This window comes from Gouania willdenowi, chromosome 12, assembly GCF_900634775.1.
Source record: "Gouania willdenowi chromosome 12, fGouWil2.1, whole genome shotgun sequence".
NCBI classification, from domain to species: domain Eukaryota; kingdom Metazoa; phylum Chordata; class Actinopteri; order Blenniiformes; family Gobiesocidae; genus Gouania; species Gouania willdenowi.
Window position 1 is genome coordinate 4664651 of NC_041055.1, and position 24873 is coordinate 4689523.

General features: G+C 38.4%; 1 pseudogene; it reads right to left on the minus strand.

The window, feature by feature from the left end:
• The window catches only part of LOC114473669 (histone-lysine N-methyltransferase EHMT1-like), a 45673-nt pseudogene that overhangs the window by 19399 nt on the left and 1401 nt on the right, over positions 1 to 24873 (minus strand).

Below are 24873 nucleotides of genomic sequence, written 5' to 3' on the forward strand. Positions count from 1 at the left end.
ATGTATGTCAAAAATAAAATGTAATGTAAAACCACGTGCCAGCTAATTAAATTCAAACTTTTGTAATTGTAATGACTGTAATTGTAATTGGAGAAAATACCGGTCACCGTGATCATTTTGTAATTGGATAATTGAAAATGTAATTGACCCTAACCCTGATACTTACGACTGTACATTATTGAATACTAATAAGGGTTGTCAAGTTAATAAATGTTTTTATAGGATCATTTTTTGTACTGATAATAGATTACAGATGGGGTGAGTTGGTCACTGGTGACACAGGGACTTCAAATATGATTGTTATCTTGAATAAGTGTAAAGATAATTTCTTCTCCTCAGGGATAAAGAAATATGACGTCTATGATTCAACACTCACGGCTCTGCAGAAGTAACCACAGCCGGGGCAGCACTGGTGCTTCACCATGCCGTTACGATGGTCCTCGCACAGAACCAGCAGCTGGACGGAGTTGGACGGTCGCATCATCTCGTGTTTGAGCACGGCGCTCTGGCAGCGGGTCAGCTGACCGTCCACGCTCTCCATGGCCATGCACTTCCTGTCTGCCAGGATCAGGATCTCACGACTCTTGGGCGTCTCCATGCGGCAGCTGCACAGCGGGAGCTCCTGGGCTTCTTCAACCGTCGACCCTTCAGCGTAAAAGAAGGAGAAAAAAAAAAAAAAACTGTTTTTCAACCTTGGGGTCAATTATAAATGTAATCGCATAATTAATAATTAATTGCAATTATTGCATAATTGTACATTTAAAAATCTGTTTCTGTTGTAATCTTCATTAAATGTAAATTGAGTTCAGAATGAAAATTCTATAAAATTTTCGATTATAATTTAACGCCAAAACTGGAAAACCACGTTTACAGTTCTATTTACGGTTCTACACATATGTAGTTAATAACTATTAAAATGTGTATACTGAAATGGGTATACTGACACAAAAATGGCTCCGACGCAGTTGCAGTTGTTTTAATGATTAGGAAACCTAACAAGAAAACCAATAAATAGGAAATAAATTAGATTAAATATATTTGTTGGAGTGTATTTTACAGCTGATTTAGGAGCCGCTATCATAATAGATGCTAACAGAAAGCTTTAGGCTGAGTAATTGTGATTAATTGTAATTGAACTGTATTTATTCAGAGTGTGTACCTATAATTGACTTCGGAGATAAAAAATTATGTAATTTAAACGTAATTGTAACTGAAAAATGTAATTGGCCCCAACCCTGGTTGTGTGGGGTTGTCCAGAATTCAAATGGGGTTGCATGAAATGTCTAGTAATTAATCAAAATGATGAAAATGAGTGTGTGTGTGTGTGTATATATATATATATATATTATTATTCTTTTTCAAATTAAAACCACATTATCAAACCACTGTATTCTATACTTTCACTGACTCAAATATAAATTTTGTCCAAATTAAATATTTGAGCTGGTGCATCTTGGCTACTCGGAACAAAAAATTATTGTAGAAAAAAAAAATGTCTCTGGAGTCGCCTTCAATTTGTGATATGAATATGGGGTCATGACCCAAAAAGGTCGGGAACCCACTGATTTAGACTCTTTGGATCGCTGCTGGCTACTGATTGGCTGAACCCGTGACATTGTGACAGCTACGAACCGTAGAAATCCAAAATCAATTCAACTACAAACTAAATAACACACAATGCTACAAACTGAAATCCTGGACAAGCCCCCACTTAGTGATAAGCCCATTTTTGCTTATTTTTAATCTTTTTCTGCAACTACACCAAACTTGCCATATTTTAACCTATTTTTCAGTGGTTTTTCTCACCATATTTTACTACTTTTAATGCATTTTTTACACCATTACTCCCATTTCTACCACTTCCGCCTTTTTTGCAAATTTTTTCGGCATTTATAAACCCTCTCCACCACTTTTTCTCACCTGTGATTGTCACTTTTAACCTCTTTTCACCATATTTCATGCTATTTTTGTCAATTTAACCACATTCATGATTTGTCATGCCCCATTATTTGCCAGTTTAAAATGATTGTTCCTACTTTTTAAATTACATTACCCCAACCCCCCCCCTACCCATTTCTCTACTCTAATTCGCAACTTCTAACCAATTTCTGTGGTTTTTTAAAATCCCATTTTACCACCTTTTCCACCATTTCTGGTCACCATATTTTTAACCTTATTTCATCACTTTTTTTGCCATATTTTTGCTCCTTTTAATGCATTTTTTGCTACATTACTACTATTTCTACCACTTTTCTATCACATTTTTAAATGCATTTTCTGCCACATTTTTTCCACTTTTAAGACAATTTGACACTTATAAACCCTTTTTACGCCACTTTTCCACCTAATGACACATATGTTGACCCATTATTGTCACTTTTATCCTCTTTTTCACCAATATTTCATGCTTATTTTTTGCCAATTTAACCACATTCACCCATTTGTCATGTCCATATTTGCCAGTTGAAACTAATTGGTCCTAATTTTTCATGACACTATAAAGCCAATATTGACACTTTGAATCTTTTTTTTTTTTTACCCCTTTTTTCTGTCTGTTTTTGGCACTCTAATTTGCAACTTTTAATCAATTTCTGTGGTTTTTAAAATCCAATTTTCACCACCATTTCCACCATTTCCGGTCACTTTTAACACATTTTATTTATAATTAAAACAAGGATTTACGTCTTTAAGATGACTATATTACTATGGCCCAAATAATAATAAATTTCCTGGATAACAGTGATTATTATTCAGATAAATAAATAAATGTGTTTATCACAGATTCATAGAACAATAAACCATCATTTTACTGACTTTATGGATGGACCACAAAAATCTCTCCCCTTTATTCCTCCTATAGATGGTCCTGTCTACACATGACTGTTCTTCAATGTTCCTGTCTGTGTTCAACCACCTTCAGCTACAGTGGGGGTCCCTGTCTCTGGAACCTTTATGTTGGGGTCGCTGGCTGAAAAGGTTGAGAACCACTGCTCAATGTAACAGTTTTCCAACCTCCCACACCAACCCTTCCTCCTCCTTCTTTCATTACTGACCTCATTACTGACAGCACAGCTCACATCTTATGTTTCTACATGTACTTTCTCTCACCTTTACTGTGTGAGGGCTTTATCGGGCTGACAGACTCGGCTGAGGCCACGCGCGTTGTACTTGTCGTCGTGCTGTGGCTGAGCAGCTCCATCAGGGGGAACGCTCTCAGGGTCCTAAACAGAGCAGAAGAACACGTTCATCCATCACCAGCAGACAGCAGGACTACTATAACTTCAGCCCTTTTTAGAACAAATGCTTTGAGCTGGTCAGGACACTTTACACAGATAAGAAACCATATCTCAGACCAATGCAAATGTATGTACTTGAAGAACAAGGATTTTTAAATCAAAAAAAGCACATAATTTGAAAATCTTAGATAGAGAATAACCTGTAGATGTGTTTTCTCGTCTGTAAAATAATAATGTTTCTTCACTGCCTTACTATGTGCAGTATTACCCATTAATCATTGTAAAACCCTACTTACCGCTTATTCATCTTGACCAATATCTTTAATTTATATTAATTTTAATTTTTTTACTTTAATTTTGCTTTTTGCTTTTCTGTATTTAGTTTTATTGTCTCTTTGGCAGCTGTAAAATGTTAATTTCCCCCACTGTGGGCTAAAAAAAAAAGTGTAATCTAATCTAAAGAAGTATGCATTTTGTTTAATTTGTTTTTTTGGCTCATTTTACTTCACAACGTTGAAACTAAATGTTATCTCCGTAGCTTCTTTTAAATTTCTACTCTGTTTCATTGGCTTTCCCTAATTTGACGGTTACATTAATGGTGTACTAAACATACAGGAAAAGCACAGGAAACACTTTTCTAAACTCAAATCACGTGTGAAACCAGGCAAAACCTCCTCTAAACTCAAGCAGACCGGCTTTGTGGGATTATGGGTGGGACCTTTCTTCCTTCAGTTCTATGAGAAAAATAGGACCAAAACAGTGAGGGGGGGGGGAGACAAGTCCCAAAATTGAAAATGGAAGTGCAGGAGACACAAGTTACCTTTAGCCTTCATCCTCCGTTTGCGTTTCCTGGAGGGCCGGAGCCACGCGTTGTCTCCCTTGGTTTTCTTCTTCAGCTTCTTCTTGAGACCGGACCCTGTGCTCTGAATGAAGCAGAGGACGGTCAGTCACAGCTATCCACTGCTGTGGGTGGATAACACTGATGTAGATACGTAGGTTATTATGTATAACAATGATGTAGATACGTAGGTTATCATGGATAACACTGATGTAGATACGTAGGTTATCATGGATAACACTGATGTAGATACGTAGGTTATCATGGATAACACTGATGTAGATACGTAGGTTATTATGGATAACACTGATGTAGATACGTAGGTTATTATGGATAACACTGATGTAGATACGTAGGTTATATGGATAACACTGATGTAGATACGTAGGTTATTATGGATAACACTGATGTAGATACGTAGGTTATTATGGATAACACTGATGTAGATACGTAGGTTATTATGGATAACAATGATGTAGATACGTAGGTTATTATGGATAACAATGATGTAGATACGTAGGTTATTATGGATAACAATGATGTAGATACGTAGGTTATTATGGATAACAATGATTGTAGATCCGTAGGTTATATGGATAACACTGATGTAGATACGTAGGTTATTATGGATAACACTGATGTAGATACGTAGGTTATTATGGATAACAATGATGTAGATATGTCAGGGTCTCACCAGGTCAGACTCGGTGCCCTCCTCCTCTACTTCATCCTCCACAGACTCCTCAGACTCCTGCTCCTGTTTGGCCTTCAATAAAAATGAGAAGAGCGCTCAGCACCATGGGACACAGGAGGTAGTGGACACAGAAAGTAGTGGACACAGGAAGTAGTGGAGATGGTCACTAATGACTCTTCTGATCATCAACTTATCAGGTGACAGCACATCATAGACACTGGTGTAATATTTAAAGCTCATCAAAAAATCAGCAATAAAATAAAGCGTGAGAAAATGAAAATAATTAATAAATAAGTAAATGTGGCAAGATGTCGAGTTCATGACACAATATAATATAGTTCAGATGGGACCAGATTTTTAGTGTGTTTAATTGTCATTGTGTGTAATTGTAATTTTATTATTTTTGGTTGTTATTTGGGTTTTTTTGTTGATCTGAGCTTTTTTTCTTTTTTCAGTTTGTGTATTTTTTAATAATTTAGTATTTTTGTTGTCATTTGAGAATTTTTGTTGTAATTTCAAGTTTTTCTGTTTCAACTGAGTATTTTTGAGGTTTTTTTAACTTTTAAGCATTTTTGTTGTAATTTTGAGTAATTTTGTTGTAATTTTGAGTAATTTTGTTGTAATTTTGAGTAATTTTGTTGTAATTTTAAGTTTTTCTGTTGTAATTTTGAATATTTTGTTCTAATTTTGAATATTTCTGTTGTAATTTTGGGGGGATTTCTTTGTAGGGTCGCACAAAATTAACTGAGCATCGTATGTGGCCTGCGGACCACCACACTGAAGCTAATGTGAGTGAAGTTCTGGATCTTTTTGCAATCATCGTCACTCATTTACAGGAGACGTAATCAAATGCAAACGCTTTTTCGCTTATCCTTCATGTAAAAAGTCTCATCATCACCTGGTCTGGGGGCTTTGCCGTTTCCTGGACGTCAGTGGCGGCGGCTTCGGCTGAACGCCGCCGCTGCTCTTCCTCTTCAGACTCCATATCCTCAGACTCTTCCTCCTCGGATGCATTTGCCACCTTTTCCCCATTTATGCATTCTGCTTTATTAATCTGTGGGAAGGAGAAGGAATTAGGAGAAGTATGAGGATGGGATGCCTCAGATTTGGCTTCTTCAACATTTCTAGGGCTGGCGATTGTATGAGTGGTAGTGATGTGATGGATCTAATCAACTGGGGGATCATTGTATTTCCATGTGGCTGTTCACCTCTGGGCTCTTTGCAGAATCGTGCAGCTTCTTGAACATCTCTAGTACAGTCCTCTGCTTTAGCACTTTGGTTTTCTTCTTGGGAACCAGGCTGTACGTTCCCATCCTCCTCTTCTTCTTCCGTGACGACAGCCCCACTGTGTGAGAGCCTGCACTCACACAGGACACACACACACGACACACACACGACACACACTCAAAGTTAAAGGGCTACAGACTTTACTGATTTCGTTAAACACCTTGGAAGCTAAAGAGCTGCTCTGAGCAGCCCCAAACACAAACAGCCATGAATAATAGCCACTTCATTGGTGTTTTAGCAGAATGAGAAAATTTAAAAACTCGTCATATCTCCATGTCCAGTTTATTCTACAGCTGTGGAGCTTTAAAGATCGCACTATGTCCCAGTTTTACGCTTATCCTCAATAAATTGATTCTTCTTTGTCCAAATGAGGGTGTGAGGGGAAGGAAATTAGATTTAGTGAAAATGCAAAAGTTTTGTTGCATTTTTTGTCAGTCCGTTTACACGGCAACAGCATTTTGGGGCTTGAATACGGACCTTTTTAAAAACAGCCTCCGGAGTGGAAGTTTTTCAAAACGTGGTCCCTCTCCATTTCCCGTAAACAGAGTGTCACGGGCATGCGCAGTGCTGCTGCAGTTCGTGTGCATCACTCTTTGGAATTTAACTGAACTGCTCCAACAAAGTGTTGATTGACTTCACCTTCACTTGGATCAGTGGAGACGTTTTTCATGCCTGGACCAGATTCTGACGACCAATCACAGCATTGCACTCCTACTTAGAGCTTGCTGCGCTGTAAATGAGGTGGTCAGGTGATTGTGTTTGGATTAACGCGAGGAGGATATAAAATGTTTGCTAAGCAGGTGGATGGATGATTGTCCTCCGGTACATGAATAAATGATGTTAAAAATGCATCAAGAACTTGTTCTTGAGCTGTGTGTGTTACATACAGTCATGGACTTGTTGTGGAATTTTTTTCAGAAAATACACCATTTCTCCCAGAAAATAGTTGCAATTACAAATGTTTTTGGTATACACGTGTATATAATTCATTTATATGCATTGAAAAATGCCAAAATTTACATAATTTTTACACAAATTTAAAAATGGGCCAGACCAAATTGTTTGACACCATTTTAAAACTGTGAATAAATAATTTTTTTCCCAGGGGTGCCTAAACTTTCATCCATGACTGGTGGTTTGGATGCAGAACAAGTGGACTAGTAAATAAAGCGGAGTCATTAGAAAAACTTGCCTCGGATCATTCTGCATGTGTGCGCACGGCTGTGAATAGTGTCGTTGAAACGGGATCAGGATTAAAGAGAAATCAGCTTTAAACGGGTTCAGGTCACGTTCTGTCGGGCTCGGGTCTAACTTCTTTTGGTCCGAATTTTTATTTAACTTGTGTTCGTAATAAGTGTCTCTGAACATGCGCCTATTTCGTTCATTGCAAAATCACACCGCCATCTTTTGGCCTGGCATGTATACTACATCGTGTGATGTAAACAGAGATTACTTTGAAAATGTTGCCATGTAAATGTGAAAACTTTTTTGAAACACAAAAAGAAAAAGAAGCAATACGGTGTCGTGTAAACGGGACCCTAAAAAATAAAAATAAAAATCTGTTGATCTTCAACAATACACATTATGTCTAATCCAAGATATTGGAGCTCTGTGAAACAGGCTAACCTAGCAGTGGCTTGGTTGCGGGCGGTGCAGGTGAAGCTGCAGGTGCAGCTTTTTGTTCGGGGGTTGCAGGCGGAGGAGATGCTGGCGAAGCCGAAGCGGCGGGTTGTGCTGAAGTTGGCGTCTGAGGTAGATGGTTCTGGTCGGGGTGAGTTCTGCACGTCTGTGTCCATTTTTCTGCAGTTTGGCGTTCTTTGCATCTCTCAGCTCTTTGTGAGAAGCTGAAGGACAGAAGAAGAAGAAGAAGGTGGAACATCTGGATGGATTGTCTGTGAGGAGCGGAGAGCAAATCATTCACCGTGGGAGCCAAAAGCATTAGTCTAACAACAGGCAGTTTTTTTATTCTGAATGTTCTTTAATAAATAATTGCACATTGTTCTGTTTTGTTTTTTTAAATATGATTTTTAACCTGGGGCTGCGTCCGAATAGTCCCTCCCATCTCCTTTCCTATCCACTTTTCCATAACCCCGTGGATAACGTCACGGGTTTAAGAAAAGGTGTTAGGAAAGGAGTAAGGAAAAGGTGATCACGTTTGTTTTGACAATCAGACACACTTCTGCTAGGTGACGTAATAATCTGGCAGCCGCGAAGGGTTATTGACGTCTGTCAAGGTGAAAAAATACACATTTCTGAAAATGGACACTTTCTGTCGATATCTCAAAAATCTCAAGGTTTGAATGTAAATCAAAGGAAAAGAGGCTGGGTTGCTCACGCTCACCTTCCAGAGTGTCTTTTTTATGTCAGTTATAATCTGATAAGTCGGTCATCGTGAGTTTTCCGTGAGCGCTCGGGTGTATGTTTCCCTTTAAGCGAGGTCACCGCAAGGAATTGTGGGTCAGCATTATCTCATCTCCTTTGGTAAAGGATGTATCAGTGTTTCCTTGGCTAAAGGAGGTTATAAAGGAAACATTGAGCCTCCTTTCCTGAGCTTAAAGAGAACTCGGACATTCTTCATCACGGCTGCCATTTAAACACTTCGGGTGGTGAAGGAACAGTGGATAGGAAAGGAGATAGGAAAGGAGATAGGAGGAACTATTCGGACGCAGCCTGAAAGTTCACACATTTTTTCAATTCAGCCTACTTGGAAAATGAATAAAGCAAGTTTGACAGCCCTGAAATTAAATATTCAGGAAAAAAAACTACCTGCAGATCTGAAACCTACAGAAGTGGATTATGATCCATTTTAATGGAGAATGTTATTTGGGAAAATCAAGAATAAAGTCGAAATTTTGAGAAAAAAGTTGAAATACAATACTGTGATAAAAGTGGAAGGTTTGCTAATAAAGTCAAATCTATGGAAGCTGACGAGGGCCAATTTACCATATGACAACAAAATGCTGTGTATCGATGAATGCCTTAAACTATAGTTCAAAGTTGGGTTTAATAAAGAGTTTTTTACTTTTAGCTCCAAAACAGTGTTGTAATTACTTTAACAACTTTGAAGACATACTGGCAAAAACATAATCTGTTCAGAAGGAAAAACAGTGAAGTCTGGAAAAGGTGGAATATTCAGTCCATCTGTGGCTATTGAGCAGCTACGGAAACAGATTCGGGCCAGTTTGGATGGAGACTCTGTCGTATATAATGAATTGGCCCTTTTCAGCTTCTGTAGATTTGATTTTATTAGCAAATCTTCAACTTGAATCACAACATTGCTTTGAGAGTTCATTTTCGAAATTTCGACTTTCATTTGCCCTTGACTGGCCCAAAATTAGCGCAATAAACAAAGGTAATGGAAACACTGGAACTTCAAAAAACAGTCAAAAATTGCTAAAAAGTTGTTACGCTTTCATGAGGAGGTTTTTAGGACGTTTCGATATTGAAATGTATCGCAAAAGCGCAATAGAAACACTTTTTTCCGCAATGAAACATGACGTGGCGTACAATGGTCACATGACCACTATTAAAACATGGCGCAGTATGTGCGGACAGGAGACCTAGATATTTCTTAGCAAAACACTTAAAGAAAATTCTGCCACATTAGACAGCAAACAAAGGAATGCCCAAAACAACCTTTAATGGAAACACGTTCAAAACGCAATTATACTTTATCAAACTTTAGAAGTACAGCCTTCTTTGTGACAAAATGGAAACACAGCTACTAATGCTAAGAAATGTCTAAACTCAGGTGTTTCCATTGCCAGTGTTTATTAGAACGGAAACCCAGCGAGTGACAACAGAAAAGAGTTTAAAGCTGATGGAGGAAAACTCGCTGTAACAGATTCTCTTTCTTAACTTTTCTTTTTCTTTCCTGAGCCCTCCTTTGTCTTTGTCTTTGCTTTGTTTGTTTTCAACCACTTAATTGTGTGTAAATGGTTAATCCTTTGTTGTCCCCGGGGTGTGATACATGATCAGCTTGGGGTGCATCGGGACAACTGGCGACTAATACACCTGGTGAAGCCTTTGAGTCTGGTTTTCACTTGCCTTTCACACATGGTTTGAAGACGTTTTACCTTCTGTGCCGGGCTGACGGCGGGTCTGGACATGGTCTCTTGCGTGCTCTGTGTACGGGTAACGGGTCCGGGGGTAGAAGCGGGGGAGGAAACGGAGCCGTTTTAGTGTCTGGTGCTCCCTGCCCCGCCTGCCCCGCTGTCGACCCCGAGTCGGGGACAGTTCGTAGCGACGTGGGGGCAGGGACGGGCTTGGCGGTCTGTCCTCCAGTCTGTGAGTTTAAAGGTAACCAGTTAGTCCTGTGGGGGAGTTACCCCACACCAGCGCTCGCCGCTCCACCTTCCTGCTGCTTATCTAGTTTGAGTCCATTGCTCCCAGTAAGAGACCCGTGCGGCGGCTCCGGGTCCGAGGTGCCGTTTTCCTTCAGGAGCTGCGACACGTCGTTAACGCCCGACGTCACGTTCTTGTGCTTCATGTCGTCACATTCGGTGCCGTTCACCATAACGTCAGTGGGTGGAGACGACGACAGACGGGCTGCAGCATCCTGGTCTCCGTCTGTGGAGCAAAACCACACAAGCATCTAATCACGTTTTACAGATAAAAAGAAGAGGGTCATTCCATGTCATTTCAACAAATGACCCATGCACTTCAGTCTCAAAAATTCAGAATTTTTTTTACCAAATGTTCAGTGATTCTTCAATAGGTACACTGTACGTTTTTAATTAAATCGGATTAATATTAGTGTATGTGTTGATTTTCGCACGTCCTTATTTTCCTTTCACTTTCAGCGTCCAAAATCTCAGGAACTACATCAAATAAGACAGTGTTTTTCAAATGGGGGTACGTGTACCCCTAGCAGTACACAATGGCAATACAGGGGGTACTTGAGGAGACAGAGAGAGAGAGAGAGGAGAGAGAGGAACAGAGAGAGAGAGGGGGAGGAAATTAACAAATAAAAATTGTCTTGGTCCCACCCCAGGCGTGAAATGATGCAATAATGAAAACATTAGAAATAAATCCATTCAGGAGCCACTAAATCAGTGTTTTTCAACCTTGGGGTTGGGATCCCATGTGGGGTCGCCTGAAATTTCTGAAAAATTAAAACAGAGTTCTGAAATTATCCAATTAATATTCTTTATTTTTAAATGAAAACAACACACAAACAACTGTATTTCTATACTTTCACTTTGTGAAATATAAATCTAGTTCAACTAATTTTTTTTTTAAACCTGAGCTCAAACATGATCAAGAACTATTCTAGTTCGGGGTCACCAGAAAATTCTTGATATCAAAATGAGGTCACCCAGCCCAAAAAAGTTGGGAACGTCCGCACTAAATACTGTTTATTTAAGCTTATTTACAAAATGAGATTCTTTAAAATGTGTGTTATCACTCATTTATTTCATCATTACTCTCTATAGTTGTTTTTAAATCATTTTCTAAGTAAAATGTTGTAGTCAGACAAAGGGGGTACTTGAGCCAAAAAAAAAAATATTGAGAACGACTGACACAGGGAACTGAAATTTGGTATAGTAATATAGCTCCACCTCCTCTCTCAGAATATACAAAAACATCTGATATACAGTACAGATGTACCGATACAACTTTTTCACTTCCGATATGATACCGATATTGCAGCCTGGGCTATCTGCCGATACTGATATTGATCCGATATGACATCAGCACGAATCATACATGCTTTTATGACTCATTTTGTAGTGTGAATGTTAGAATGTTACTCAAACAGAAAACAATAGTCAGCAACATTAGGTTACTTTTGTTGGAGTGTGAACCACATTCACCTATGGATAGACGTGCTGGAGCGGAACATTTTATCAGAGAGTTTATATCGGTGATTTTAGATGTAGTCCGATAAAATCCGATATTCGTTTTCTGGCTGATATCGGACCAATATCAGATATCAATATCGGATCGGGACACCCCTAATATACAGTATATCCTATGTGGTGGTCATGTCAGCCTCAAAGGAAAAAAGTCTGTCACGAGAGCTGTACCTCGAAAAGTATGAATTTGAAAAAAACACCCCCCCGAAAAAAAGACAATGTTTTTTATATTTTTTATGTCACTAGTGAAAAACTAATAAACAGAAAATGATTATAAGACATGGGGGCAAGCTACAATGGCCACATGTAAAGGATTTTCAGCATCAATGACCAAAGTTGGGGTCCCAAAAAAAAAAATGAAGAAGCCACAAAGAAAATTGTTTATATCCAAGAATGAATAACCTTTATACTATAAATTCAAACAGAGATTGAATTTTTTTCTTACACTTCCACATGCAGTTATAGGCCAATGAAAATAGTTTAAAAAAAAAAAAAAAAAAAAAAGTATTTTTTCAGGTTTCAAGAGACTGTCACTCAAGAACCAATGCATATGTGTGACTAATCATTAGTGATGTGAAACAGTCTATGTACATAGCTCAAAGCTGATTAAATTACAGGGAGATGAATCATATGTAAAGTTTTTTACTAAAGGCCCCAAACATGTTCACCACTTTTTTCAAAATTTCAGAGAGAGTAGGTGTGAAACTGTATTACTATACCAAATTTCAGTTCCTATGTGATGTAGTTCCTGAGATATTGGAAGCTGAAAATGAAGGAAAATTAAGACGCACAAAAATCGACACACATACCCCTCACTAAATTGGCCATATCTCAAAAAGTATTCATCCTACAAATTTCCAGTGTGTCTATTGAATCATTCTGAGATTTAGGTGTGTGGGATGTCCTGAATTTGGTTGAAATGACATGGAATGACCCAGCTGCAACCAAACCACAGAAAAAGCACAAATCTTCAAAAGCTGTTACCTTACAAACTTTACAGTACAGGATCTTATAATAGGACACATTATAATGAGTTTTAATGCAAGGATTATACATTTTAGGAACAGATCCCACTGATGAGTTACAGAAAGAGAGTCGTGTTTACAGTTTAAAAACACATACCTTTTTTTTCTTCACTATTTTCTGTGTCCACACCATCTTTCTTTATAGAAGCAGCCTCTAGGCCGCTCTTTGGGACAGCAGCAGGCTGTTAGGGAACACACAAACAAGAGAGCCTTAAAAATAAACCACAACAGCTTTAAGTTTATCAGCAGTGCTTTCTAGATCTGAGATTCATCACCAGTTTGGCTCCATCAGCCCAGTTCATGAACTAGGGGTGTCCCGACCCATTATCGATATCGGTCCGATATCAGCCTGAAAACGAATATCGGATGCAAATTTTCGATTTTTTTAATTATATTTATTCAATTGTGGAATACTGTAGATATTATGTTGGAGGTTAAAATTTGTGTAACTAATTGGTTAATAATAAATGAGTCAGTTTTTCTCATACCTACCGTTGCTGACTATTGTTCTCTGAGTGACATCACTTGATCAAGCCTTTTCTAACATTCCACACTACAAAATAAGATATCATTTTTTTTATTAAATTTAAAAAAAAGTATGTATGATTCATGCTGATACTGTATCGGATTAATATCGGTACGCCGGGCTGCAATATCGGTATCATATCGGAAATGAAAAAGTTGTATTGGGACATCCCTTCCATGAACCACATTAAACAAAATGAAGGAACAATATTTATCTTTCTTGTTGTCAACACACACACACACATATATATATATCTATACACACACATATTGTATGTTACTTTACCAAAAATACATCTTAATTTTAGAAATGAGCAATGAACAGCTTTTTTTTTGTTTTTTCATTTTTGTATCCGCACACACATGCAAATGTATATAGTATTTCAATCCATGACGACGTAGTGTGTTACTAATAGTAACCTTTGTTACTGTGGTCCCAGCTCTGTTCCCCCGTGTAGTTCTCACTAAAGCTGTCACTGCATATTTCTTTTTAAATCAGTCCAAGTGTCAGTGATTTTTGAACATAGTTCAAAACGCTCCTTAATCACTATAATACGACGTAAATAACATGATTTTATTTCTACATGTAGAAGAGATCCAACATACTGTACCTCAGTGCTTTTATTCACTGAATCAATCCACAAAGAAATCAACAATTCTCCTCAGAAGTCCCTCACCGACATACCCATCATTCCTGTCATCAGTTGCATTTCTTCTCTGTACAAACATCAACGTGGAAAATGCTTTATTATCACTTTTTGAATTTCCATTTCAATGAAACTTGATTGATAACCCACAGTTACAGAGATTGATTGAAAGCAAACACTTTGCACTTGACTATCATCCAACCAACAAATCAGATGAAATCAAACCCGATAACTAGTTTAGCATGATTACAGAGGTAGCACCAGGAAAAGGACCATGAGTCTCTTCCTCGCCGACCCACAGGAGACCCTCCAGAAACAGCCTGAAGGGAACAAAAGCCCTGCAGAGGAGGGGGGGATGGGGACGGGGACGTCGGGAATCCAGATCTTTGCTCTCTATAATAAGGGCCTCTCAAAGCAGCTTCCTTCTGTTGCACATTCGTCCATCTTGGTCTGTCTCACTGAGCTCAAGCATTCTGACCGAGGTCGGCTCGACCTTAAACAAAGACTGAACAGTGACTGAAAGGGGAAAGGAAAAGTCAGCATTTGCTGGTTGGTGTCAGAAACATCTCCTCTTTATCTGAGCTCATCTAAAAGCCTCACCAGGGACAGAGACCAATGAGAGCTTCGTCGTCACAGAAACACACACAGTCGCTGAGATTGAGCCTCCACAAGTCTTTCTGTCAGCTTTCCTGGTGAGCCTGAATCCTGATCTGCCTGCAAACCAACGCCTCTGTTACAAAAACCACCCGTTCTCACACACTGTGGGCAAGGCCTCTGGATTCTCTGCTCAGAAACAACAAGGTGAGATCTAAATGTGGTCGAGTCATTAGAGAAATCAATCGTTTGCCAAAGAACATCTAGTGAGGGACACGATACCAGTTCCAAGGAGGACAACATCAGTGAGTGGACACAAGTCGTTTGTTCCATTGATTTATTGCTTCCTTTACTAAGACTACTTGTACACACCAGCCTCAGTCCTCCCCCTAGTGGTGAGCAGTGGAACAGACACTGGAGAGCAGAAAGGAGAATGGGGGGAAGGGAGGGACACACAGAAGGCTGTCAGCAGATCTCCGCCATTTCGCAACCGGCTGAAAGAACGCAGCCATTCCACTAGATGGGGACTCAAAGGGATCTGGAAGATCAAGGATGGAGGCATGGAGGCTGGAGAGAGAGGCTTTAAATGTGTTACAGAGGCTGGGAGAACTGATCTAAAGCTTGGAAACATGTTGGAGCAAACCACAAGGTGCCATTGGTGCAAGACTGACAGCCAACAGAGATCAAAAAACAGTTCTGCTGCTGTAAATAAATTCAATAGCTCAATCTTTCATTATCCCTGCAAGGCCGTGTGAAACTGCTACGTCACTGTGGCCATTCATAATAATGTGACCTATCTTTAGATCTGGTCCAAGGGGACAGAAAACAAAGTCAGACCAAAACATAAAAAACTAGGGACGCAGTCAGCAACTACAATAGCAACACCTCAGACATGTTACATTATCCGAATACTCAAGAAATCACTAACAATGTTCTATAATAGCAGAAGTTATCAGTGATCATTTCCTCAGCTAAAGCATTGTTTTTCACCTGACTAAAACTACACGTAGACTAAATGTGAATGAATGAATGAATTAAACTGACAAAAACATTATGGTACAAAAACACAGAAAATGCCATTCAAAACAAAAATGAACCAATAGGAAGAAATTTCATCCAATCCGTGGCTAATTTCGATGTAGACGCAAATGTGAAAGAAGCATGTTGTCAGAGTTAGACGAGCCAATCAGAAGTCATCTCTGCGGAAATTTAGCCAAAACAATGCTAGGTAATTATGACAAGTAAAGGGCCTCCAACTTTCCATGATCGTGGAAAACTGACGGAAATTACAAAATTCACTTCCTGAAACAGTAACTGCAATAGTTTTTTTTTTGTTTAGATTTTTTTCAACAAAATCAAACCGAAATTGCAATGACAGAATACATGTCCAAAGGTTTTTACTATGGGTGTAAGAAAAAAAACCATTAGGCAATATATCGCCATCTTTCACAACGCGATTAAAGAATTATTAAAAAAAATGTCCAAAACTTTTTTTTTTTTAAATCATGGTTTTTAACAAAAAATATTTAATTGCGCTAACATATGCATAGCACGTAAACGCCAGGTCACGATGTGTCAGTGAACCACATCAGACTTTTCCTTGGATCTTCTGTAACACAGATGAGATGTTGTTTAAACGCTCTGAGCAGGTGAAGCTGATCATGTTTTCACGGAGTGATGTAGCGCTACACGAGAAACGAACAGAGTTTTACAGGCACCGCAAAGTTAAACGGGCACTGGTGGCAATGTATTTAGGAGTTTTTTGGCAGTTTAGACGGCGTTTGTGGTGGTTTAGGTGGAAATTACTGCAGCCAGGACAAAAGGGGGGAGGGCGGTGCACCTAATGAGCGCTCCCCGAAACATTTCCCCATAAAAAAAAAAACGTTCCTTGCCTCACTGAGACAGCGTTTCATGCCGATTCTGTCCATTTCCGCGTTTAACCGTTTTCATTGGTTATTTCCGTGATTCCGCCCACAATTCCGTTAACGTAGATTTTATTGGGCAATACACTTTATTTACATAAAACATACTGGGCACTTTTATAGATGGATGTGGTTACTTATTTTTAAGAATTTTGAAAAATGTAATTTGACAGTATGATAAAACTAAAATAAATAAAACAGATGAAAAAATAAATAGATGAAACATGCTTTTTATATTACTAGTTCATGAATTACAGTTGGTTGCCATTTACTTGTTCTCGCAAGTTAAAAAAAATAATAAACTGAATTTCATACCATTTTGTAGTGGGAAAGATTAAATGAGTAATTATTGATATTGCGATATATCACGCTGTATATCGTATTTTTTAGTATCGGGATATATCATAACGTGACATGCAAATCGTATCTTCAAGTTAATGGCAATGCACACCCGTGGTTTTTACCCATTCACAAGTGGATAAAGACAGAAATAGGAAATATGAATCTCGCGCTCAAACTCGCAATATGACGGACTTTTCTGAAATGAGATCAGACTGGTAACTAGGAATCCAATGTCATGTTTCAACTGGTCACCGACTTCCACCAGTGGTACGGTGACTCCTCACGTTGTACTACTCACACATACTAACAATTAAAACTGCATAAGTGAAAGCAAGTAGGCATCGGAAGTCGGTCACCAGTTAACGTGGTTGCCACTTAAATCATAAATCTGGTTGTTTAATAGTTGAATTACTGAAGACATCCCACACAAATTAAAACAAACATCACAATTGTCTACTCAGCAGGAAAAACAGAATGATTTAAATATAGGGGGCATGATATCGTGGATTTACACCTATAGCGCCACCCACTGGAAGGTATTCCCTTGAACTGGGAATTATTGCAAATAAAATCAAAATCTAAGTCGAAAAAGTAAAGCTTAAATCAAAATGAAGTCTCCGAAAATGAGCTTTTAATTTGAAAGTAAGAGTTTAAATATTGTTACTTCCACCAAAACAGAATAAATGCAAGGATCTCAAGCCACACCAAGCCAAGCATAGTGATAAAACTAAACTTTACTGCAGTTTAAAGTTCAAAAACACAAAGCTAAAAGTGTTTTATTGAAGTCTTCATTATCCGAGCAAAGCTTATAGCAATGGAAAAATACAAAAACAAAGTAGTGGCAAGAATGCAAACTCAATAGGAAATGATCTGCAAAGGACTCATATTTGCATTTTTGGTTGAAACTATTTTTTTTACTCTTCATTCAACAAAGAAACCAAAGTGTAGTCGTGAACCAGGAATGTTAAATACATTATATCTAAATCCTCCAGTTTTACAAATGTGGCCTTAAACCTTTGAAATGTACTTATTAGAAGATATATGCTTAACAAAACAAATTATTTTGCATCATATTCATTTTGTTAACTTTTAAAAAATAGGACTGTGTTCCATCATCTTGAAATCACGTGATTGATGATGTCATACACCCCCACTCGCCTGGAAACATTAGCGATGCACCAAAATTCCGGCCACCAAAAAATTTTTGGCCGAAAATGGCCCAAAAGGCATGGGGTGTGTTGAAGACACAACCATGAGGATAGAAGTCCTTTTGGGTAGAAGTCTTTAAACAGTCCTTGATTTACTCGCTAACTTCAGCCACCAGAGTATCAGCTGCGCACTGTTTAAGGGAGAGTAAAGGCCCCTTAGAAGAGCGCTTCTTCTCTGCTTTATTGTCTACTACCAAACTGCAGAGATGGAACAGTTGTTTTTTATCCTCTTTTGGTAAACAAAAAGAAGTTTATATCGGTATCTTTAACATTTAGTGATTATTTAGAGAAGGGGTGCACACACATTTTCAGCTCGCAAGCTACTTTTTACCACTGACCACTCTTCACGATCTACTGTGTTGGAGGGGGTTATAATTGTAAATATATAGATTGTAATATTTACACTACTGCAATTATTAGTATCATATTATTATTCCTATTATAATTATTAAAGTATTATTCAATATTTGTATAATATTAGGCAGGCAATGCAAATGTGTTTGTATAGCACATTTCATACACAAGGCAATTGAATTAATTGTGCTTTACGTGATTAAACAGTGCATCGGAAAACATTCAGATTTAAAATCAATAAGAACATTAAATCAGCAGTAAAAACATTTAAACTCAGCAGTAAAAACATGACAAATCTCCCTCTCAGTCATACGCACTAGAGAAAAAGAAACGCCTTTAACTTGGATATAAAAATGTTTACATTGGATGCTGACTTCAGCTCTGCTGAAGTTTGTTCCACTTCTTTGTATCTAAATGCTAAAATAATATTGAAACAGTGACACTTAAAAACAAGGTTTGATTCAAATACAACTGAAAAAAATTATATTTTGAAAATGCAAAGCCCCAAACACAGCTGCTCACTTCATCAAAGACCCACAATAAAAAGCACATTTAGTGGTGCCAGTCTGTAGCACACAGAGACTCAGTATTTGTAGCTCACTTTGTTCATTAGAAGAACTGCCATTGCTTCCACATACGTAGGTTTTTCTGAAGATACTGATAAATGTACCTGGTCAGGTGACAGGTCGGTGTGAGTGTCTCTGGGCTGAAGGAGGGTGGCCTTCTACTCATTATTATGCTGTGTTCACGCCGAATGCGTCTTCTGCGGCACCGGACGCCTCTGCTGCACGAAACGTACCGCAGGGTCCGCAGGATCAAAAGTCCCCATTCGCTTCATACGCACGTCTGAAGCGAAGCCCCGCCCACCAGCGACACATCCAACTCAGTGAGTTTCATTGCCTGCTGACGCGAGGAGCTGCGCTCCTTTTTCTCCTCTCACAAACATAAACCACCAGTGAAAAAAGCTGGTGTGATTAGCGGCTAATGCTATCCTAGCTCAGTGCCGACTTTCAAAGATGAAAACTACAGAGAGAACTTTTACCTGCTACTACCACCTCCTTGCCGATTCTCCTCCACGCCAAATCCTTCCTAGTCCGGTCCCAGTTATAAAGGCCGTGTCATACAGCTCCAGGTGGTCACACACAGCTTCTACTCCATGGCTGAATGGGTGAACAGACCGGTGTCCGTGTTGATGGCCTGACATCATCATCAACAAAGACTCTGATTGGCTTTAGTCATGAGAAACAGTCGCAGGAGTTCAATATTTTCAACTCTTGCGAAACAGTGGCAGGAGTTCAATATTTTCAACTCTTGCGAATGTGCGGATATGCGTAAAATCGGGAGCGCGCTCGCACGACCAACGCGCTAGCACGGCCAACGCACTTAACGTGCAGATCGGACCGCATCACCGCACAGGAAGGATTTCGCATCTGGGACGCATTTATCCATTGACTTTGTATGCAATCTGGACATACAGACATTTCTTGATGCATCCGGTGTGAACGCAGCATTAGAGGTTGTAAATTAACAGTTTTGTGCACGCCCCCTCAAACTGAGGTCAAAAGCTGAGTTGTTAGGCTTCATTTCTGGTAAATGTGACTGTGCCGTTCTCATTCATTTAGGAGGTCTTGCGGCCCACATGCACAATCGACACAAAATGCCTCTGCGAATGACCGGTAAATCGCGATTGACGTATTGTGCATCCCTGATTTAGAGCAAACAAAAGGAGCACAAATTGGCATTTTGACCAAAAAAGCTGCTAAATGTTTCACTCCAATAGAAAAAAAAGGGATGTTCACAGGTAGTGGGGCTGTGTGACATCATCAATCACGTGATTTCAAGATGGCGGAATACAGGCTGTAAAGTAAACTGTAAAGTAGTCCCATTATTTTAAAGTTAATAAAATAAATATGGTGCAAAACAATGTGTTTAGTTAGGCATAGATCTTCTAATAAGTGTATTTCAAAGGTTTTAGGCCACATTTGTAAAAACAATGGAGGATCCCATTAAGACTAATAAATAAATAATTAAGGTAAATAAATGATGATCATGTCACACTTGCTAAGAATTACCAGCTTCTAGGGCCACATGTTGCCATCACATACATCAGCTGTTATTGACCTTATCATTGGGATCGAAGAGAAAAGCATAAACAGAGCTTTAGATTTACATTACTGTTGACAGTTTTAATAAAGTCATCATTTACCAGAAGCCAATAAGATCTAAAACATCCTCCTTACAGCACTTCAGTTGATAAAGACCAGACTCATTAGTGGAAGAGTCTTTCGATCTTCTAGATTCCAGAGCAGTTACCGTTAGTTCCTGATACGAACCAGACAACAGCGTCAAGGAGAAGATGCAACAAGACCTCAATGAACCCAACAGCCAGTAAAATGCAACAAAAGCCAAAGAGCGCTGAGCTAACGTGTGTCATTGTGTCCTTCAAGGAGTCATCGTCCATGCTTTCTTCACATGGCCTCCTCAGAGGAGGAAAGCCTTCAGAGAGGGAGGGTGGGAGAGAGAGAGTGTGTGTGTTGAACACACTGTTCCCCCCCTTTTCTTTCGCTCTCCACATGCTCATTCACCGCGCTGGTCACGTGACCTGTTTGCCCCATCTGTCGGCACCCCTACCTAATTAGAACACAACTTGTGTTTCAACGTATAATCAACAAATGAACACTACTCATCATCATATTTAGCTATTCTTAGGAAATAATGGTGATTACTGAACAAGTGGACAGAACGATGAACCATCAGATGAAGGGAAAACATTGTTTTCAAGAGTTTATCGCAGAATTCATGAACGTTAGTTGACAACATGAGTTTAATCTCATCTGGATTCCTTCACCAATAGCAGAGCACAATGCAGAAGCTACGGAACCAACCAATCATCAATCACCTTACAGTACATGTAAACTATGAGATCATTTCCCTCATCATTTTAGAAGCCCGTCTCAAACTATACCCTATGCATCAAAAGGTTAAAAAAAATGCTTAACGTCCCAAAAACAACACAAATACGTGGCTCAGATTTCTAGTAGCTACTGTTGCTATGGACACAAGGGAGAGTTCAGAAGAGCCTTTCTGACACACACACAACCGACTAATAACACAGACACACATACAGGGAACATCTGATACCAAGAGAGGGTGGAGGTCGACTTGACAATGAAGCTAAAAAGGTAGACGTGATCTGTAAAGTTAAAAATGTGCATAAAGCAGATGGACTGGAGATCAGTCCAGGGTGTTTACATCTTTACACACAACAATAAACACACCTTAGTCTAATTCGACGAGCTGCAACTTCTGCTTTGATAGCTACGGTTGCCAAACATATGTTTCCTATTAAAGCTAAAACAAAAATAGTTATTCTACGACATCGATACCCTCACCTCCATGTTTGTGGAGATAAGAATCATCAGGTATTTTTACCATATTTTGCCACTTTTGAATCGGTAGTATTAATTACAACATTACACAGTGGAGGAAGCAACCAGTTCATTGTTTACAGTTATATTTTGCCATTTTTTATGATTTACACATGTTTACTGTTTGAGATTTAAGCAACTTTATTTTTGAATATTTTTTTTATGACCATACATTGTTGTCTGGAAATACAGTTTGAAGAAGTTTTCCTTTTCTTATTTCTAAGTGGCTTTACAGTCCTTATGTTGACAGTGTTATTAATGAAAGTTTCTTATTTTGATTTAGTCGCATTTTGTTTCATCCCATATCTGTCGGGCTCTCAAACAAACAGACTTCTCATATGTAGCGCAAAATATCACGCAAAGAAATCCTGTGAGACTGGTTGGTCCCGTTCGATCTCGCGGGATTTGAGGAATTAATCTCTATTGACCATATTTGGCTTGATTTTGGGACGTTCAGTATGTCAGTAAGTAGGGATGGGTACCAAAATCTGTAATTTTTCGGGTACCGACTGAATTCCTTCGGCACTACCTGGTACTAATTCACGTCAAATCAAACGGTACCATGTTTTGCACCTAAACTGCTGTGAGGGAGTGGTAGAGTGGGTAATTTTCCACGCAATACCTGAACACAACATTGCACGCACAAGAGCGCAACGCGGGTTCAGTATTGGCTGAAAAACGTACGACTGATGGATAAATTTGTGAAACAAATGTTGCTACAATACAAACAGTTTGATATTGGCTTGATATTTTATACATTTGTTAAAGTTCATTTATTTTTATGAGAAATAAACACGGTAAATTGAAAATTTTTGAGATTCTATTATTTATCATTTATTACCACACAAACACATACAAAAGTACAAAAAATTGGTACCGCTGTGTACCCATACCAATTTCCAGGAACTGAGTATCGTTCAAATGTGAAAAGTACCCATCCCCATCAGTAAGTATGTCAAATAAGGGAAAGCTGTTAAAATTGAAATAATATAGGGATGGGTACAAGCAGAAATAACATTTGGAAAAACTTGAAATGGTGATTGGAAGCCCCAGTCCCGACAATCGCAACTTCCCCTTTAATGGAAAAAACTGCAGTGCGCAAGTCGAAAAACAGAAATATTTTATTCAGAAATCTGGTCATTTATCTTTCTGGATGTAAAGCAGAGCAGTTATTTCAACAATATTATATTATTAACCAATGAATGCACAGATACAAACCCACGTGTTAGTGCTCCAAGAGTCCAGAATAGAAGATTTTTCAGAGAACCATAAAAAAAAAAAATCAAAGGAAAGATTCACCGATGCACGAAGAACCACCTGTGCGTCAAGTCTTTGAACTTATTCTTCCTCATATAGATGAAAGTATTTGCCTATACGTTACCTAGATCAGGTTTCCAGTTTGACCAGCTTCAGAGGGTAGAGCAAAGAGGAATCCTGAAAAACTACAACATACAACACGCCTTCTCGAGGGCTCACACCCAACAGCATAGCTTGTTGTAAAAAAATAATCAACAGACAATGTCAGCCAAGGGAACTAATGATCACGTACTAATCCAGGCCTCTAGTTCAGTGTTTCAAGTTTACAGGCTCGGAATTTCCATTTTAAAATTTCCCAAATTCCTTTTTTGAAGTATACAGATTTCCACGTCAGTAAGTTTATCAATTTCCATTTCATCAGATTTCCCTAATCTGATGTCAACACTAGCTATTAAACCTCCTGAAATCATGCCAACCATGGTTAATACGAGTAAGTCAGTAACAATTGGTATTAATAAGGGATGTCCCGATACAACTTTTCACTTACGATGCGGTACCGATATTGCAGCCTTGAATATTGGCTGGTATCGATATCGATTCGATACAATATCAGCATGAATCATACATACTTTTAGTACTTTTTTTGTAGTGAGGAATGTTAGAAAAGGTTTGATCAAGTGATATTACTCAAACAGAAAACAATAGTCAACAATTCAAGTTCACTTCAGTTATTTTTTACTGTCAGTACATGGTGGGAACAACTGAGGGCAAAACAACAAAAACTTATCGGAAGGCTTATATCAGAGATTTTAGATGCAGTCCGATAAAATACGATACTCGTTTTCTGGCTGATATCGGACCGATATCAATATCAGGACAAGCTTAGTATTAATGAATATTTCTCTGCTGAAGAACTGATGAAGATTCGATGTTTGCTAATTTTGCTACGCTAGACATTAGATGAGCTGTTTTATGGTGAAAAAATGGTGAAAATATCAGTGAGGTTATATTTCAGAAGGTGAAGTCCATCATATAGTGAGATTTCATCACAAGGTTTTGTGCAAGATTTAACCGTCTGAGTTTTTTTTTTAAAAAAGTGCAATTATTATTAGATTTGATATTTCTGTCTATTTGCACACCTGTTAACTAAAAAAAAATTGCATTTATATGTGTTAGCTTTGTCACAATGAATTGTATTTATTTTTATTCATGAGGATTATTAGTGTCTTAATATTTCTTAATGTTTATTTTTACATCGGCTACATAATTAATTGTATTTGTAATTTGACATTATAGTTGATGTGATTGTCTGTTCTGTTTCCGTATTTTATTGTTGTCTCTGTGGACCCAATATTGGATAGTGGATATCGATATTGGTCCGATATAAGCCTGAAAACAAATATTGGATTCAAATTTCTGATTTTTTTTCTTCCCCGAATTCATTTTTTATTTCTTTTATTCAATTGTAGAATACTGTAGATATTATGTTGAAGGTTAAAATTTATGTAACCAATTGGTTAATAATAGATGGGTCAGTTTTTCTCATACCTACTGTTGCTGACTATTGTTCTGTTTGAATAACATCACTTGATAAAGACTTTTCTAACATTCCACACTACAAAATAAATTATAATTTTTTTTGTTTAAATAAAAGAAAA